At 37.9% G+C, this 21,112-nt stretch overlaps 1 long non-coding RNA gene across 1 annotated transcript; it reads right to left on the reverse strand.

Annotated features, from left to right (window-relative positions):
• Positions 1 to 639: 639 nt before the first annotated feature.
• Positions 640 to 20,716, reverse strand: LOC108901099 (uncharacterized). The gene is made up of 3 exons (XR_001963836.2): positions 20,568 to 20,716; positions 16,020 to 16,175; positions 640 to 1,105 (listed from the first exon to the last, which is right to left on the reverse strand). It is a non-coding gene; the product is annotated as an uncharacterized LOC108901099 (long non-coding RNA).
• Positions 20,717 to 21,112: the final 396 nt, after the last annotated feature.

Genomic DNA, 21,112 nt, shown 5'->3' on the forward strand with positions numbered 1-21,112 from the left:
GACAAAGGACACACATTATGACCATGAATTACTACAGTTTTAATGAATCTGTAAAGGACATCCAATTGGATTACAGAGCTTACAATGAAAGGTTGTTCTGGTTATTAATATTATAAAGCCATGTCTTCTGTATACGATACATTTAGGTGGCTATTTGCCCAGGTATATTTACGTCTGCAAGTAAAACTGAAACATACAAGCCACTTAAGTCTCTATTTCAACCCTATTTGATATGTAAATGATCATTGCGATGTCACTCAAGCACGTGAAAAAGTTGTGTTTCACAATACTTTAGCTCCACATTATAACAATACTCCAACAATGCAGCTACAACAATACACAAAAGGAAGAGAGGTGCACATACAGTAGCATAATGTTTTCATTTAAAAAAAAATTGTACTACTGCTAACTTGAAATGTCAAATTTCTTGTTGCAGCAATAACACCACCACCACCAACAACAAATCACATCTGTGATTAAGCATGGTTATGAGAAAAAAAAACTGAATACAAAACTAGATGATGAATTTAAGAAAAAAAGACTGAGCAAAGCAAAGGCTGGAATATCTGCTACATCAATAACATTGTATTGTACCTTTTTGGCCTTAATATTATGTACTTCCAAAGATTTTAATAGAATAATCTAGTGCTTCTATCTTTTATTGAGAGCCACACTAAGTATATATTGTGCAAACAGTGAAAATCAGGTGGGAAAATAATAATTCATTAATCCTGTTTATCCTTAGCTAGCACAGGAAAATCCAGCTCACAGAAACCTCTACACTTGTTGTATCATTCACTTTTCAATGGGATATCTCTGAATAAACACCTATGAATAAATATTGTTCCACTTGCAACTCAATTCAACCATTTGATAAAAAATTCATCCATTGTTTGGGAAACTCCAACTCTTCTGTCCACCTTTTATTATTAAGACAAATTGAAGTGTGCACTGGGAGGGAGGCCAGTGGTAAACACAGAGAATCTATTTAGCCATCCCATTCCAGGGCTGAGAGGAGAGCTGGGCCCTTCAAAGGCAGAGGCAACAATGTGAGTGACATCAGGTCATCCTGCCTCCTCACAGTCACCTGGCTGATAGAATTGTTCTGGGGGGAGATAGGAGGGACATGTGAAGCACAGCTTTTTTGTCATTGCCATATCTTATGATTGATGGCTCCATGGCCGCAGTGAATCTGCCCTTTTTAAATAATTTATGTTGCCCATCGCTATGGACAAGTAGCTTATAACCGGGTTGTTATTTTTCCATTGACTGGAGAGATCAATACTTTAAAGACATGACATAGCCACTAATGAACTACTTAAATGGCTCTCTGGAGTGCAAAACAATTGCTGTGTTTACTCCAAGTAAAGAGTGAAAACAGTTTTATTGTACTACTACTACTTCAATAGATACACTGCAAACAAAGAGACACAAAAGGTGCAGACCAGAGTTCAGGTCTTTGAGTTCCCTTTGAGTTCAAAGTCACTCTGATACAGTATTTCTTTGCATTAAGCTATATGTTTGGACAGGAATCCACATCGTGACAGTGACCTGAAAGTCATTTGGTCCAAACCCTTTTTGGACAAAAAAGGATGAAAACTCAATGTATACCCAAGACCATTAAAACAAGCAGTGTAATTCCCTAAAATAGTCCTGTAGAGTTAAGTGTTGTAAATCAAGAGGCCCTTGTTCATTCTCCCTCTAACAAAGTGACAAATTAGCTGAACAATAATGTTTGAATTCTTATTAAAGTTGATTAATTCATACCATTAGTTGATCGCACAACAGCTCATAAAATATACTAAATTAATTTCTTTACTGTGATTAATACATGAAACACTTGAATTAACATCAATAAATCAATTTGTGAATCAATTACATTATCATGTTTAAATACAGAGCTAATAGTGTACATTAACTACCGGTGTAGAAGTGATCATATATCATTTGGTACTGCAAAGAGGAAGAACAGAGGAGCATCCGTAAATGATCAGCGATGAAAAGAGCTCCAACTCTGACCTTAATAGAGCCTAATACATTTTGCATGATGTTATTACTGTGAAACAAGGGTGTGTTATCCACCACTAGGGTTTAATGTAAGCCAAGCCTCCTTAAATCTCAAATATATTATATTGAACTGATTACGCTGTTCCTAAGAAATAAGTTACAATTAGCTGCTGCATTGTAAACACACATCAAAGCCCATCTCCATGAAAATGCACACATAACTGATTTTCCTGTATACTATATTACAAGTTGAACTCTTTTTTTTTACAGTATAAAACATACTGTAGATGATGTGGAGGCACTTAAGACAAGACCCCTCATCCAATTTAACACTCGGAAATTGCCTTGTGTAAGTGACTGCTGGCTCCAGTGTGAACAAGCCAGCTATGAAAAGCATGTCAGGGCTTCTTTCTGGTTTCCCTGCAGAAAGCTACAGACATCGCTGCTCCCTTACAGGGCTGCTGCACAGAGGTGTGAGAGGTCCTCTCAACCAGCTGTTGTGTGGATCAGTCAACAGAGTTAACGTGTCACACTTTGTAGAGAATTACACCTCTACCACAGTGAGCTTTGGACCTATATGGTCTCGCTAATAAACCTTGTAATGGCTGTCTGATCACTCAAACGTAGGAGCAGCAGCAACAGGAGGACAAGGAAATGTCATCCAACATGGACAGAAAATGTACCTCCACCTTTGTTTAAGGTTCACGTGGGCTGAGTTTGATTGGTTTCTGTGTTTGTGCCAGGGTCTGACTTGTTAGATGTTATATGGGCACAAGACTTGAGTGTTTTTTTAACCACTCACCCTGCTTAGGAACCTGGCTTTCCAATATAGACTGAGTTTATGAATGAAGTTATGCTATACAGGAGGAGCTGGGCTGCACCTGAACCTGAGTAAAGGAATAGTACACAAAGTGGCACAGAAGTACTCATAATTATCCAAAAGCAATAGCCTGCAAGTTCATTCTTGTTATGCAAAAAATAAGTAAATAAAAATACAGACAGGAATGGGTCAATAACTTTATCTGAAAGCATAAGGCTATCCATGTCTTATAACTTTCTTACTGACAACAAATCTGAAAAGACCAAAACAGATGGTGCATGCAGTCTGTTTCTTAATGCTTCCTATGGAAGACATAGATTTTCAAAAATTGATTATAAAATACCTTTATTCATTTAAAAAAAGTCTATATAATGTCCTAAAGCAGCTGAATGCTGTTAGGCATCATTTTTAATGACAGATTTGGTGAACTGGTAAATGTTCATTGTAATGGAGTACAATTATGATGAAAGTCACTGACACAGAGGGATAAGACATATTGAAACAAGGCAATACTTATTATTATACTTGTTATTAAGGCTCAATACATTGTTGGTTTGGTCTTAAAGGGATTTGATGGCAGTATCAAAAACTATTGAGCATCATCAGACTTTTAATGTCCCTGTTGTTTGTCTGTGGCTAGTGTCTTTGTGGCATAACATTATGTACTTGTCACCTGTATATGACACTGAGACTCATCCTTAATGAAATATGATCAATCATGCAACAGTCTATTATTTGCATATCATAAGAATAAGTCTTATGTGTTGTGACTAATTTCAATTTTAATCATTACTTTGTCTAAATGTTCCTTTTTGTTGAGGTGTACTTAAAACCACCCAATAATAAGCATCTTAAAATGTCTAGGGTAAATCCAATGCCATTTAACAAAAGGACCATCTTTGCTACAGATGTAACAGTCAATGGTCTCTTATATCTTCTTCCAATGCTCTTCCCATCTACTCAGCTGATGTATCTTGTGATATCATAAAAGACACACTCAGAAATGCATTACTGAATCAAAATGCTTACAGACTTGAAACAATCCATTACTATAGAGGGGACAGAATTAATTCCTTCACTTACACCAACAATTGCTTGATGCCTCAGAAGATAATTTGCCATGTAATTCTTTTCACCTATACAAATGCACCAACATACAGTACATGCATTTTTTTTTAACCCTGATAACGACCATTAATTCATCAAGAGTAAATAAAATGTTTAGTTGGGAAGGGACATTAATTATCACATTCATCTGCTTGCTGTTTCCAAACTGGGCTATAATGAAATGTGCTGTAATAGAGATTGCTCTTGGGGAGGCAAGCCGTTTATGAATTGCTAGAGGTGCAGCAGCTGCCTTCCCCCTTGAGAGATAGAAATTTATGCCGTATACCCCGCTGATTGTTGAGAAGGTAAAGAACCAATAGCAGCATGTTCAGAGGTTTAATTTAAAGTGTGTTTCTCACTAGGCTGCTCACAACACTTAATTAAACTCTGCTGTTTTGGCAATGACAAATGCTGTGGTGCAGGAGGAAGCTGGGCTGCTGTGACTGAGAGGCTTTTGTAATTTCTTTCATGTGCAGCGATGGCCAGATCCAGGTCAGAAACTGTAGAATTAAAGAACTAAACAAGATTTAGACATGGGGAATGGGAGGGCAAGGGGGTGGGCGGTTACAGTCAAGGAATACATCTATTTTTCTCTCTTTCTTTATGTCCTCTTTTCTCATTTTTGGAAAGTTTTGTCATAGATTTATGAGGGTTGAGCTTCTGTACCTGGTTTTCTGCGCTTATTGCCTTTCACACTGTCGTTTCCTAAGGCATGTGTCTGCTTGATGGAGACAGCATTTTACTGAAAGGTATGATGAATAAAATGAATGGTAGGTTCCTGCACAGTATATTGTTCCTATTATTTCATAAGGGTCTGATCTTTCTATTAAATCTCTTAGCATGACTCTTGATTTGCCAAGCCATATTTTCACCAAAGGCAGCATTAAGTTTAAAATATGCAACTAAGTGTGAAATTTAACTTCAGAGGTCTAGCACACCAGAACATCAAACTCAGAGCAGTCAACAAACTGACAGGGAGTGACTAATAGCTTTTTTTTCTGGGTAGAAATCCAATTCATGCCAAACAAAAATCTTATTTTGTTTCTGTAATGGTATGACTGTATTACTGTGCATTTCATGAGATCCATTTAAAAGGTGGAGCCAGTCTAGCACATAGCCACTGCAGATCCCTGCCTGCTGCTGTGTTATGAAGTCGCAGAACTCTGCCTACACTACCAGGAAATAACCACAAAGATGCCTGCGAGGCACAAGCAGGAGCTGGAGCATTTCATTCAATAATGTAATCCGTACTTTTAAGTAAAAGACCTCAATTCTTATGTCTTTTTTTTTATTATTATTACTGGAGTGAATGGTACCACACATTATTTTTCTGTCACATGCCAATCTGTTTGCAGAGCTTTATCACAACTGTAAAAATAAGTAGTGATTTTACTAGCTGTGTAGCCAGTCACTATGTTTAGTTTGAAAAGGCGCTTCACACAACACACAATTGCTGCCACCATTTAAACATATTCTAAGGGTTACATTTGCTATTTTTTTTAATCACATTTAAATATTCTTATCTTAACCTAATAAACATGCATACAATTAGATTTTCAATGGCTGCATATCAACAAATCAGTATCTTATTAACAAATCCAAATCATGTCATAGGATTGTGGATTTATTCATAACTCCATCAAAAGGGGGCACAGACAGTCCTTTACACTGCACTAAGCCAAACTGTGAACACATGTAAATCATTATCATGTAAAAATTCAGTAATTGCACTAGAGCTGAAAAATGTTTTGGCTAAACCAGATCACTGAATAGTAAAAATAGGAGCATATGCATATAGAAAAATAACATTGTATTTATCCTGTTTTATATAGGGGATGAAAACAGCTCCATGTGTATTTTGGTGTTCTGTAAATGCCAGGGAAACACAGCAGCATCCGTTGGAGTTAACGGTGCAGCACTTTTGTGTTCAGTAGCACAAATCATTAATCATGAGGCTGGCCATATTCTTGTAGTGCCTGTGCTTTCATTACTGGGCCTAATTAAACAGTTCTGTGAACTGGAATCTCAGATTCCTCTGTTACAGATTATCATTAATTATGGTGAAAGTGCTCAGAGATGTTGGACTCAATTATATTCTGCTCAACCCTGGCAGCGGGGTGATTCATTGTTCTGAGCACTCCACAGCCATACTGTCTCTGCTTATCACCAACCTCCACTTTTGTAAATTGGGCTCTGCCAGCCAACAAACTAAGAATTATGTGCTGCTTTTTTCATTACAAACATGTTGGAGGAGCACAGACCAATTAAGGGTGGGATATTTTGTGTGGAGTGATGAGGCAGGCATTGGTGCAGGGAGATGGGGGTTGGATGGGGGGTACTATAGGAATGAGCTCACCATGCTGAAGTTGTGGCTTTCTTACCATGTGTGGTGCAGCCCTCCACCAGGTCTGTTGACTGATTATGCTGAGCATATTTCCTCAGTACCTCAAAGCTCTCAGTATTGTAATGGCAAAATTAGAATTTTGACTGAATATTACAGTGATATTTTTTTTGCCAGTATTATATATACACACACAGATCTCCACCATCCTGGAGGAGGGTTTAAATGAAGATTTCTATTATACTGAGAGCTATGAGTGTGTATAGCTTGGAGGGAAGCGTTAACTTTTCATAATGTTTGTGTATGACAACTTTTTATGCAGCTGAACAATGTCAATATTCTATGGTCTTATGTAGGGTACTGGGGGTCTGTGATGGAAACGGCGTGTGAATGAGATTACTGGCCACCTTTTTTTAGGGTCAGAGAATAGAGAGGGAAAATCTGAATCAAAGAGAAGCAGAAGTTTGAATGGTAAGCTTAGGCCTTAGCGGTTTGCACAATTTCATATGCCACAGTAGGTAGTGATTTTAATATATATGAAAATCAGCCAGAGCTGTGTGCATGTGTCTCTTATAATATCACCAGTGGGAGATTTTCACTGCTTTACAAAGCAGGACTGTTTTCGTTTCCCCTCAGTACAGTGTTGTCTCAGTACAACTCACAATAAGATATCTGTCTCAGTTCCATTGCTTAAAAGAATTAACGCCCTGCAGAAAAAGGATACATGTGAGAGGAAAACAAAGCAAATGTGAGACGTCAAAATTTTACTGTACAATATCTTTGCTTCTCTCATAGTTCCTTAAACTATGGTTGGTCTAATCCCATAATTCCCTTGGCAAAGGAGCAAGAAATGGGATTTTTCCTTCTAGTGACATAGCGCCAGCTCATTGAAAATGTAATACACTACTTCCAAGTCACAGGTCACCTGGCAATCTGAATTTTAAAAGGACTGTGAATAATATTCTGTTTTATTTTGAAAATGAACTTTGTGGCCCCCATCATGAATCCAATATATGTCTTAATCTTCTGGGCTCTTGAAGCTCACAGCTCTGGAAGAAGGCCTTTGACTCCTGAACCTAATAAGGAAATCACTTGTTTTCTCATCCATCTTCCCACTCTTATAGGACCTGACACAAAACAGTTCTTTATTTGAAAAGTACTTGATGAACCGTAAAATATGCGTTATATAATAATATAAGGCTTTTCCATTGTTTCTACATAGCTAAAATGACTGGATGTGCAAGGGCCTGAAGCACAAATAATAATAATAATAATATATTATTATTATTAATATTATTATTATTATTATATTTTAATTAATTTATTAAAGCTAGTGTGCATGGTCTATCTTAAACATGAACACTGAGCATCTATCTGAGCATCTGTTGTTGTACTCTGAACTGAATATGGCTGACAGTAGCAGTGAATTTAAGTGTTAATTACGTACTAACCTTTTCAGAATGGATATTTAGACAAGCTGTGTCCGGCAACTCTGAATGTTCAGGAAATGAAAACATCCAACGACCAATCACTATCTACTCACATTAGCATAGTCTTTTAAAGCCCAGTGCCCCAAAACATGCCACGGAAATCCTCCCCTATTTATCTTAAAATAGCCACTTAACTTTGACTGACACTAATTCTTACTACATGAAACTGTAGAAACCCCTTCATTTCCCCCTTCTGTCTCTGTCAGAAAATTACAAAAGACAAGAGTTTGTGATGTCCCCAGTGTGCAAATCCCTTTATTCTGTCAGATTACAGCATTTGATATGACGTAGTGCGGCATTCTGGCCTTACATGCCTGCCAGAGAGAAGGGACCTGTCAGCGGCAGAGGAGAACAGTGCAGATCATCACTCTGACTGATCCACAGGCCCAGAGACTGTCATCTCCTCCGACTGTACAAGTCAACACAAATAAAAGTGAGGAAGCAAAAGCCATAATGGCTGGGAGAGATCCAGGCTCATTGTGGCCATTACTTTTATTCAAACCTTACAGATGACATGATGTGAAAAATGAGCCTCTGTCTAGTCGGGTGCCCATTAGTGAGTGAGCACATTATCTCCCCTTTTTCACATTGAATCTCCTCCCTGCATGCAGTGGCAGATGCTCCCGAGGAGTCACTCACTTTTATGGGCTTTTGACTGCCATACTCTTTTAAATACAGGGGCCTGCACCAGGCAGAGATGACGTATGGCTGTCAGTGCTCTTTACTTCACTGACAGATGCCTTCAGTGGATCCCTCCTTAAACCTTCTGTCTAAAACTAAGGGGGACAGCTAACCTCTTCCCTCACAGAGCAGACAAGCATGCATCAAACTGATTATTACAGCAAAGGGGGTGATTTCTAAAAATCTTTATTACCAGACAATTACAGTGCAATTTACTCAAGTATAGACTAAAGGCAATGAAATACAATTCCCCAAAACCCTTAAGAGTCATACTACATTGGGAAACTACAAATTAATAAATGCTTAATCTATTATGAAGATTATAGGGGAAGATAATTGTAAATTTGATTAGTGATAAATGATAAAGAGTTTACATTCTGCAGTATAGAACATTCTAAAAGAAAATGTTTTTTTTTGGCTCGGAAGGTTTGATTTAAAAAAAAACACTGAATCTGAATCCCTCTTTCTAACACCCCTAACAGTCCTTAAAACACCTCCCCCAGCTGATGAAGGAAAATCAATTACTTTGTCAAATCACTGTGTTCCTGTCACATTGTTGTGGCTGCAATGGACATGATGACCAAGTGTTTCTTCTGTGCTTCATTGGTCTATCTAGACTAGGAGAAGTTCACACCACATAAAAAAAGAAAAACAATCTACTTGCATGGAGACACCTCGACTAATATTTTAACACACCCACAACACCCAGACTTACGTGCTGATACAATCTCTAATAAATGAAGCAAGTCAAATTTAGAAGTTTGTCATCACTTTCTCTAATTATGTTTGGTGAATGAATACAGTCAGATGTCCATTTAGTCCCTTGCCGACAACATACATCTGATCTTTTCAGTGGCTGTTGGAATATTGGTTTAAAATTATCCAACTGACTAATTAGAAATAAGAAATTGTATGAAGAGGGAAATCAACACTGACATCATAAAATCAGACAACTGAGAGCCATGTATCCAGTGGCCAGTAATACGCACTGTACAGTACACAGTTACCAAGTATTCAGCAGTATGGAAACCTTGCTGCTGAATGAAGCTTGAGCCTATTTGAAAGTAACGTAGATTATTCTACAGTAAGAAACACATTTGGATGCAGTGCTACAGAGCAAAGCTCAGAGGTTGTGGTCACTGACAGGGAGTCTCGGCTTCTCTCAGGCATGAGTGTGAACCGGAGCCGCTTGGTTCAATCTAATCTCTGACAAAAAACAACAAGCCTTTGGGACACCCCCGCAGCCCACCTCTACACCACACAACATCATAAGCAGCTGAACTCAGGGGGTTAAATCTACTGTAGCTGTCGGGGGGAGAAGTAGGTTTCCATTTTACAACTTCAGTGGCAGAGAAGCCCATACAAATGCGCCCCTATTTCCTTCACTATTGCTCGCTCGTTTGAATCTCTCTCTTCTCTCTTCTGCTCCTGTCAGTTTTCCCTCAGTACACACACTTGAGGGGTTCCCTTGTGACTGCGTCCCATTACTGCCCTGAGACAGCTGCACAACAGAGCTCAGTGTCCCCAGTGATGCCTTTCAGTTCCCCACATTCCCCACTCAAGTAGCGCGTAGGACAAACAGGGTCTGTGCCAGCACAGTTTTAACTCCCGTCTCCTCACTTCTGTCTGTTAAAACTACTTCAAATTCAAGCTGTAAAAGATAACCTATGCACCATGAATGCATGACTACCTAAAGGTCTGTATGGTTCTGCATTTTAGATTAACAGTTTAAATATTAGTTATTCTAGGGGCCAACAGTTCTACTCGCATGGTACCAGATCAAAGATGCTGCTTGTAAAAGAAAATCTTTAATAATTAATTTATTGTGCAAATTACTGGGCTACAAAACAAAGTTTTGATTAAAAAGTCATCATGTCAATCAGCTTTCATTTCAGCACTGACTGAACAATGTTCCTATAGTGCAAAGCTTCCTTAAATACCAAATCAGTTTTTTTTTCTAGCATCATAAGTACATTCATTATATAATTAGAAGAGTGTTTACTATAACAGTGTTCTGTACATCAAATAAGCACTTTTGTTTCCTAGTTCATTACACTTTAAAATGTTGTCTGAATTTGGGGCTAATACTGACTTTTTGCAGATATATCAGTATAGGCATTTAATATTATAGTATAAAAACACCAAAGTTATGTGGGTAAGGTAAAATAGAGGGTGTGAGGTAAAACAGACTTATTATTACTTATGTAAATGATCCTGTAACAGCAACAGAAAACATTAATGACTCATTTGTGTGGTGGTCTGTGTGTATTAACACAACGTCACAACAGGTTAATGATTGGTTATGCACAGTTAAACAGTATAACAGTCATATGGCATGTTTAAAAAGATACTGTAGATTGTTCGCGTGATTCTAGCTATTGCCGACAGTCTGTTTTGCCGTCAGTGTTTATCCAAATATACCAAGTTCCTATGATTCCACAAGGATCTCACGCATGATTGTGCTAATCACCTGACACACCTGATTTCCCGATTCATTTTCTCCATTCATCTTGAGCAAATGTAGCGACAGCTTGCAATCTGTTTGTTTTGAGTTGTCAAAAAGGAACCAAAGGCATGTATCAACATGGAATAAATGCTACTGCAAGATGTCACCAGCTGCACATGATATGATGAATTACAATCATATGTTAATCAGCCGGAGTTGCAGTAATGGGTTGTTTACACTGCGTTCCATCACAAACCTTCTCGGACTGTTTTCTCATATACAGATACGGATTCTTGAACAGACAGGAGTATACTTCTGTTTAGAATACTAATGAACAGATTCAACTTTTTTGTTTTTGTTCTTTTTATTTTGTTTGTTTTTCAGCAGCATGGAACAACTAAAAATGCATTCAGGGACTGCATGAAATGAAATGTGTCTTCAATGAAAAATTAACTGAGTTTGTTCATGCGATTATAATTAACTTTGTTTAAATCTGCCCACATGTTATTGTCGTTGTTACACAATCTATATAAGACAACTGCTGCTTAGACTCCATGACCACACTGGAAACCTAATAGTGTTTTCATCATTTCACGTCACTGAATTTTCCTGGACATGGATGCAAAATCATGTAATGTGTATGTGGTTTGTGTGTGTCTGTTGGGGAAGGTTGGCCACAGAGCAAACAGCAGTAGGTCCAGCAGTAAGGTCAATACTAGTGTGAGTACCTTTTTGAATTTCTCTAGCCATTGACAGCATTAGATCCCACAGTTTGTTCAGCAAACTTACCAATGACTGGAACAGCACAACTGCTTCGCTATTGTTTTCCTTATCCATAAATAGGTCTAATTGGTATTTAAAGTAATTAACTTTAATTATGATCTATATATCTAGGTATAGGGTTTAGATAAGAAAATCAGTATTTAGGTTTAAAGAACCTTAAAAGCTGTGACAATACCCTTTAGCAGGCGTTTTTTTGTGTGTGTGTGTTTTGATTCTTGTAATAGAAAATATCAAGTGCAGTGTAATTTCTAAAACTATTACTATATTACTATTACTATAATTTCAAAACTAACCCGAATTATTTTGTCTATGTAAAATCACAATATGATCAAACTGCACTGCGCTCTGATATTCTGCATTACATCACCTCTTCAAATGTGTAAAATCAAAAGCATCAGTAACAGATTTTGTTGTTTTTTTTCCATTAAGTTACAGTTCTCTGTGCAACAGTTTGGCCAACAACATTTTAGAAATGCAACACAATATGATCCATCACAACAGGACAATGACCTATAACACTGAATTTTTGATCATATCTGATGCAGATGTCTTAACAGAATGCCCAAGCTTAAAAAAAAAAAACATTGTCCATCTAGTCATATCCCAATAAGCTAAGTTAAGTGGGCAGATTCAGAACATGTCACAAAAGGAAAAAACACACCACCTGGCACCTTTGGTAGTGCCATTGTCTTGCATGCATCTTGTCTGACTGGTGCAGCACAAACTCCTTCAGTCATCTCAAACATATATTAAACACAAAGGATAATATGAAGGCACATGAAGTTTTCAAGTCTTAGCTGACTTGAGGACTTGTTAAATTCTGCTCAGGGTCATACTTTTAGGGGAATTAGAAATGACAATATAACAAAAGTAATTATTACGGGATATGAAATATATGGAGGGGGGCTACTGCCTCTAAATAAATGAGAATCAAGAGTAAACAGAAACATCACAAGCACAGACATACTTATAAACTATGCTACAACTAAATTGCTTCCACACTCCATGGGCTCAATATGCGATTTAAAAGAGCCTGGCGGTGGCAATATTCCTCTGATATGGTGTTTAGTTTTAATAGGAACCCTCAGCTCAAATATGAGCTGACAAACACAGCAAGACAAACACAGTCTCTCTCCGGCAATGAAATATACACTATCAAATAGACCTGTACCTTTTTGAATCCGCTGTGTGGGTGAAACTAAAGCACAGAACAAACAGCATTCTGATATGGCTTTGAGGGTGATAACAGCGCCTGACAGGGTGGAGAGAGCAGGCTTTGGGCTCGGTGCGAAAACACAACCCGTGATTGACATGATTCCCTGGCCTTAGAGAAGTTTACCTTTTAATAAGAGCTCAGAGAGACCCTCTCAACAACCTGGCCCAGACTCTCACCGACAGCAGGCAATGGCTGGGGAGGCGTATGCATGTGTACTTACGTGTTTCAGGGTTATTTGTGCGTGTGCATGTATGTGTGTGCGTAGCCATGGACCAAGTGTGGATGTGCACGTGTGTCTGTGCCCACTTGTAGCAGATTTCAATCAAGGATTTCAGCCATGCCCAAATACCCCTTCTCTTTGGGGCCAAGTTGTTTGAAGAAAATGAGTGGATTCAGGATCAAGAGCCTTTCTGGAGGAATTTAAGTCTGTTTGAGGATTATGACTTCTTCATCCTGTACAAAGCCTGCAGAGAGAGCTATATGCTAGCCCTTGGAGGCCAGGCTTACCAATGCATTCCAGACGGCGATATAGAAGTGATAAAAACCCAGGAAAGACATCACAGTCACATATCCTCAAAATAAATAAGGAAGTTGAAAACTTTCCAATTTTACTCTAGAAGAGTAGTTCATTTATTATAAGAAAATGCATGGTTAAAAACGGTGAAGTGAAGGTAAGTATGAAGTAAGTATTTCACCCAATCTCACGTCATGCCCGTTGTTCTTAAGCTAATAAAAATAATTGCAAGCTTGCTTACTGCCTTTGTGAAATTCTGCAAACATTTCTTTATACTTCTGACTCAGAACTTTCTGTTCCTGCCAGGGCTTGTTTCTCTAAACTCAACAAACTCCTGCAAAAGCCACACCTCCTTTCATCCGACTTATGAATTACAATTAGCACACCAACACATCCCCTGCCAGCTCGGATCGGCATCTTCAGTTTTCAGCCATACTTCCTGCAGCATTGACAACATGCCTGGTCTGTTACTGAGAGATGTCACCACTGACCAAGCTGAAAAAAAAAAAAAAAAAGCCGAAATGACTCTGATGGCCACTCTACAGAGCCTTCATTAGCCTTCACACAGCTGATGAGTGAAATATGTCAGCGACACAGCCAGCTAAGGTGTGGTATGTCAATATCAAATCTGTCATTATTTACCCTGTTTACAGCATAACCTGAAAGCAAAACAAGAAATCAATAGAAAATGGGGACAAATTACTGTAAGTGCCAATATTTAAGACAGCTGAGATAAAGGGCCCTCAGCTCATAATAAATTCTTTCCATTTACCCTAAGATTGGTTGCTGATAAAACAATCAAGCATCATTATAACTCTAAATAAAACAAATGGAGGCTGTTAACAGATAAGATCGACATCCAGCAATTACACTGCCTAGTTTTTACAATATATTCTGAGAATAGCCTTCAACTTGACAGCAGCTTTAGTGTAACTCCTATGATATAAGCATGTTAAGTGTATGCTTATCCAGCAAAATCTATTCTGTAAATCCTGCGAACCTTTTGTACTGTAAGTGGATCTGTAAGCTTATTATGCACAACAAAATCTGCATTCAGACACCATATTGCTGAAAACCCCTAGCATAACAGAATAGGAGCATTTAACCTTTTCTTACCTAATCTGAATCTTCCACCAAGAATTATATGAATCACCAATAATTCATTAAGTCCATTAAATTATCATATCAGTGACTAAATTCCTGGAAATATTCTGGACTAAAGGGCTTTTATTCCTTATGTTATGGTACACAACACTTATTAAATTCAAAAAGATGTACAGAATGACAGTCTGAAGAGCGCCAGCTTTGTTGACAAAGGTTACAGGACTTTGTTTGACCCCAGTGCAGTGTGACTCTTGGAACTGTGGCTCCACTGTTCTTCACACTTGCATCTTTTGTTCTTGATCAAGTGCACCCATCTCCATACAAAATGCAGCCAAACAGACCGAGGCGAGGCGATCGTGCCAGGAAAATGAAGCCATGAACGAGCAGGAAAGAGGAAGTAGCATCTCCAACAGACAGTCACAGCAGGGGACGGACTAACTATAGCCACATCAATGACTAACTCTCACAGCAAGGACACCTCCCTTCACTTTGAAAAGAAAATAAATTAAACAACAAAGGGGGGACACTGACATTCACTGCCTTTCAGTTTATTGCACCAAATAACTGCTTGTCGTACATCCAGCGCAGGATCATTGTTGACTTCCACGGCCATTACGACAAGAGTGAAATGAAGAAGTATTTTAAGAACAAAGTTCCCTTCCCAGCAGGAATGATGATTGCTATATGGATTTCTAGATGAAGCAGAAAAAGTTCCCTCATCTACTGGCCTAATATGGTCATTCCAACACAGGAGGAGACACATCTTTGTACTTCTTCATGCATTACACACACAATCAATAATGGAAAAATATACACTGCGAAAGGCCTTAGTCGCACTGCCTACAAGCGGCATTGATAAATGATTTTGTGCCAGTTATGACAGCAAGGTGCATGCAGTGAAGAGAGTGGAAGGCCTTTTTAATAGTGCAAGGAGAGAATTAAATCAAACCCAGGAGGGCCTCCACTGGAAAGGAGAGATGCTGCATCTCTCTGCTCTAAATCACAGCTCTACTTAAGCCCGGCCCTCTCTTTCTCCCATTTTTCTACATTATCAGAGGAAACCTGTCACTGCTGTCTATGGGAAAGTTTACAAATCATGATTTATCAGAGAGAGGATCTCTAAACACCTGTGTGAGAAAATAAGCATCCCCTGCATTATTATTTATAGGCCAAAAAGTTTTTTTAGTCTACCTTTAAGTTAAGAAAGTACGTAAAACATTGCACATATACATATTTTTTACTCTGTATTTAGACTTTTAGCCATTTGATGAATGGCTTCAATTCTATAGATAGAAAAAATGCTGATTATATACACAATGTATTTACTATTTTTACCATGGCTTCTGCGCACCTATGTAATTCATGTGCAAACAATGTACCCATTTCATGTCCTCTGTGTAAAACCCTGTAGAACACAGTTTCCTTATTATCCCAGGGCAGGAAAAATAAAAAAAGGGCTTAAAAAGGGGTGAAAAGTTTCCAAAGGTCAAAAATTAATCAAACTCATTACCTGTGGAAGAGAAGGATCCAGGTTGCTGCTAACTCATTTAGCGGATTTTTAACCTCTATTTTCTTTTCAAAGGGCTGGAGATTCCCAAAGGAGCAGAAGTCCATGACGCCTCATTTACGACTGGATAAGTGAATCATAATGATCCTCCTTGGCCTGCTGGAGACACAAACATCACAGTTTTAAAAAGAGAAGCAAAAAACTGCTTTCACCAAACTCATGTATGTAGACAAGCATCATTCTATCATGCAGAATTATTTTTAAACCTGAGACTTTATATGCCTCGAGAACCCTAAATCACAACCCAGTTTCAAGCCACTTTGTGCAGTACAAACAGGCAAAGCCACACCAGCTAGGGAGAGAAAATCCTTCTTACTGGCCACCAAGGCCAGTTGCTTCCACTTTATCCAGTAAATACTGCAGAAGAAAGCGACCAGAGCGAAAGCTGTATGAGGGGAGGAAGTGAACCCAGAGCGAGGACAGACATTCAGTCCACTGTCTTGTGTCTATTCCTGACACAGAACTTTCTCCAACCAGGAGCTTCTTATCAAGGAGACACACTGATGGCAGACAGAGGCAGACGGTTGGATACACAGGCCTGAATAAGCAGAGCTTTTTATGTATTGGAAATATATTGGGCAGTCACTGTCACAGTTACTGCAAATATCGTCAAAATCCTTAGATGTCAATGGAGAGCAGAGTGTAAATACACATTGCTGAGTGGAGAATAATGTTCTCAGACAATAAAACCCAGAGTATAATTAAAATCACATCTGTATGTGTAACTGTGAAAATACATGATTCACCAAAACAAAAGGACATAAAACACACACAGTTAAATGTTCTGTACATTGTACATGTGCATTAATCACTAACAAGGTTTAATTTGGTAACATAATCTGCAAGTATGATTAATATTGTGCCCTTAACATTGCAGTTTCATATTTTCCATGAAAACAGAAATTAATTTATTCTAAAATCAGGATCAGTGCAAACTGTTTTTTTTTCCACAGAGAAAGAGTATTTAGGGTAATTTCGCATGCATTAATAGCTGTGAACCTAATTTGAGCTGATTCGAGCTGTTAAGTTTATGGCCTAAACATGCCGAATGTTTCACAGTAAAATTTGGACTGTGCACAGAAATGCAAAGAGATCACTACAATTGGTTAAAGTCTCCATATGGCAACACAGTAAACTGGTCACTGAGTCTGATAAAAAAAATCCACACAAACAATTAACATCTTACTTGATGCCACTTTATATTAAATAATCTTAATGTTTTTCTTTAACTATTAAAATCAGTGTGAAATTTTTAAAAAGCAAAACAGTTAACACCTCAAATAATAACCTGCATTTTAACATGTCAGACCTAAACATAAAAAATCATTTGTTTAATTCTATTTTTGTTAATAAAATTTGTTCAACTTGAGTTGAAAAAAGAAAAAAAAAAAAAAAAAAAAAACACAAAAAACAAGAAAACCCTTAATGCTCTAAGGGAAGTCCAGGCTGTAAATGTGCACAATATTCCACATTATATACATGTCATTTCAGAGTGCACTCCAAGTGACGCAGTGTCAAATCTGTGTGACAGATTTAGGTGAACGCTGGTGAAGGGAGCCCTGCGTGGGGAGAGCGGCTTAGGGCTGACTCAAGCAGCCAGTACAAGATTTCCAGCAGGCAGAAAGGAGACCTGCTCACCGCAGAGCCGCTGCCTGTCCAGCCCACCAACAGTGACAGCCAAGCAATAACCTGACACCATTGCCATCTTCTGACTATACTTACACACAACTCTTTGTGTCAGCTTTTGGGGCCCATACGAAGTTACAAGGCATTATATTTACTGAGAGATTGACAGGAACATAAAGCAAAGGCACAATTTCAAAATGCTGCAAGGGCCAGTGTCAAGTGAATGCAAAAAAAAAAAAAAAATATATATATATATATATATATATATATATATATATATATATAAACATTTCAACATATCCAATAATCTGGAGACCAAATGGATCTATAAACTTAGTGGTATATAGAGTTTGAAGTGATATGAACTGAGACACATACATTTGTGAAGGCTTCATATATGGAGCTGATATTTTTCTTTATTTTTAATGTAATGTCTCCCTCTTTTGGCAGATGCTGTAGAATAAAATCAAGAGATGGCAGTTCATAAAGACTAGTAACTTTTGGATCAGATGTCCAAAACAGGCAGATTTTTATCATAGCAGGTCATTGTACGTCGATTTAAAACTGTCTGAGTTTTTGTAACTCTCCGAATGACCAGTGCTTTTACATATTATTTTGAGTGTATGCAGTGAAAACTGAATATAACTTTTAAAAACAACAACAAAAAAAAAAAACACTGGAACATGGGGATATTTCAATTTTACTGGCGATGACAGGTCATAATTTTCTTGAGTCTGATTATGTTTGGTTAAACTAAAGAGAGCTGGATGTGGGTTAGTTCATTCTGAAATCTGGGAGCTCCCTGACATCTAGTGGACAAAATGTAGACTGCTTCAGGAGTAGCAGGTCCATGTGTAAAAGTTTAAAAGGCCACCTAAACTTTGCATTTTCAGTGCATACTGTATGGTACATCAAATATTCCTATGTATTATCGTCATGGCCAGATACCACTTACGGCAAGTGTTCAAGTATATCTGCTTGTGTAAGTTGGATAAACAAATGCAAATGTGCCATATAGGCATATATTAATTCCTTCATGGAATATTATTTGAAGATAACATGAAAAATTGGGGGGGGAATTGGTTTCGTTTGCAATGAAAGCTTCCATTCCTGCTATTTATTTTTTTCTCTGTTTTTATTGAGCTATTTTATTGATAATGATAATGGTACTTGGTCCTTCCCATAATGTGAAATAAAACAGACCTAAACTAAATTAAAGTAAGCCGAACACAAACTTGTTGGTGAAACATCACCCCTGAGGTGAACAAATATCTGACAGACAAACTCATAAAATTGGACACTATAAAATTTACATGGGTAGTATTTAATGTACAAATATTGTTCTGAATTAGATTAGTCCAGACTGTAAGAATTGTTGTTATTGTTGTACCATCTATCAAACTTTGTTCCACTATACTGCTTTTTAGCAGGAGTTTGTATCTTGTGGTAAAACCTCTGAGTTTATGGTCATGAAGTCTTCTCGTCATCTTTCACAGGTAAACATATACACCTACATCTTGGAGAGCATTCTTGTCTTGCTGTGCAGTCATGAAAGAAAAAAACAATTCCCACTCATCCACAAGCTCCTCAGTCTACTAAGTCATCTGCCATTTTCTAGTTTTCCTGTGTTGTGGGTTGATTCTGGCAAACATACCTCTGGTTTCTTGTTCTTTGCTTCTTTAGAAATCCATTATTATTTCCTTCACTTGCATGGTCAGCCCTTTACTCCAAATAATGACAGACAACTCCACCTCGATCTAAATGGTAAGTCTCAACTCTCAGTCAGTCAATTGAGCTACATATGAGTTCTTTCGTGCACGAACCAGTTTTGAAAAGACACACAGCCGCCAAGGAAAGCTTTAAGAGCCACGAATGCAATTTTGGACTCTTGCAATCTGTTATAAGGGCTGTATCTCCCACACAGTTCTTCCAATATTAATGTAAACTGACTTAAAATAAGGCTGAAATCAAAGCTGAACTACTTACAGTCTGGACTGTGTGTTGTTCAGATGTTGCTTTTCTTCTTTTCTTACCCACATCCTTTAGCTGACACAAACAACTCAAGAGAGAATAAAGTAATTTACTACAGGGCCAGAAAGCCCAAACTTTTCCAAGCCGTACAGCAATATACTGTAATCATCAAAACTGAACACACTGCTACACCCATCAGCACTACAACTGAAAGTCTGCCAGAATCCATTTCTAAATTGATATAAGAGCAGACTCAGTTTTGGAGGGCCAAATTCAAGACCGGAAATTGTGAAAGAAATTGAGGCCAATAAATTGCTAAGTAGAGGTGGGGGTTTATGCAGTATGGGCCAATAATTGTTAATTACTGAGCCATCGTCGTTATAGGCTTAATAAATGTAGTTTTCACAGCCTTTTGAAAATTACCTTAGAGAGGAGAGTAAAGCTGTTGGCTGCCAAGCAGTTAAAAACACTGTTTTAAAAAGCTCAAAGGCACAGTATCAAAGCAGGTGAAGGTCTTGGATATAGCACATATTCATAAAAAAGTATTGTGGGCAGAAGAAGAATTAAAGTGTGCCACATTACCTAACCAGGTCGAGCTGAATATCTTGGTTTTTATTTAATACGGAAGCCCTGATTGATTGAAAAGGTTCACAAAGGCGACATATTATCTCTTCAAGTTTGCACAAAGATAATCTCAACAGGTAACAGTTTGACAGTTTGGAGTCATGGCGACATCGATTTAAAAAGGATAAGACTAACTAAGGTAACACTTAACTAACTATCTAACGTTGGCTGGTAACATTACTCCTTTTTGAGACACTTGAATTTGGTCACAGGGTCAAATACAAACCGAACTAACTTTGACAAACAAAGCAGGTCGTTTGCGACACTTACCGCTGTTTTTAATGCATCTCCAGGTTACTCTATGGGTCCTCTGTCAAGTTTCAGTCCAGGTGGGAAAAATATTCCGAAGCAAGATTTGGACTTAGACTGTATATAAACACTTATAAATCTAAGTCTTCGTATGATTTTGATCGATTTTGGTCCTAGCGTTCAAAAGATGATAGCCGGAAGTGACATACAACTTCGCTATCCTATCAAATGCGTCACCAGGTAACATTACCAGGTTAATTTACCCAGACCCGAAGCTTTTTTTAAAAAATATTATATTAAACATAATATCTCGATCATATTTTTTTCTATTTTTTCTTATTTTTCCGGTTTGATTGTGTGTCTACCCTCCTCTGCTGGTGTTATAAGGAGATGGCCAGATTTTTTGTATCTTTTGTTAGTACCCATTTTCCTATCTCCCTCTGTCTTTTCACATTGGTGTTTACACTTACACTTACTTCAGCATACTTTCAGAGTCTACACTCACACACACATTTTGGCCCAGGAAACAGGAGAATCACTCAAGTGTCTCAATAACTTACACTTCA

Source organism: Lates calcarifer, linkage group LG1 (genome assembly GCF_001640805.2).
Source record: "Lates calcarifer isolate ASB-BC8 linkage group LG1, TLL_Latcal_v3, whole genome shotgun sequence".
Classification (NCBI taxonomy): Eukaryota; Metazoa; Chordata; class Actinopteri; family Centropomidae; genus Lates; species Lates calcarifer.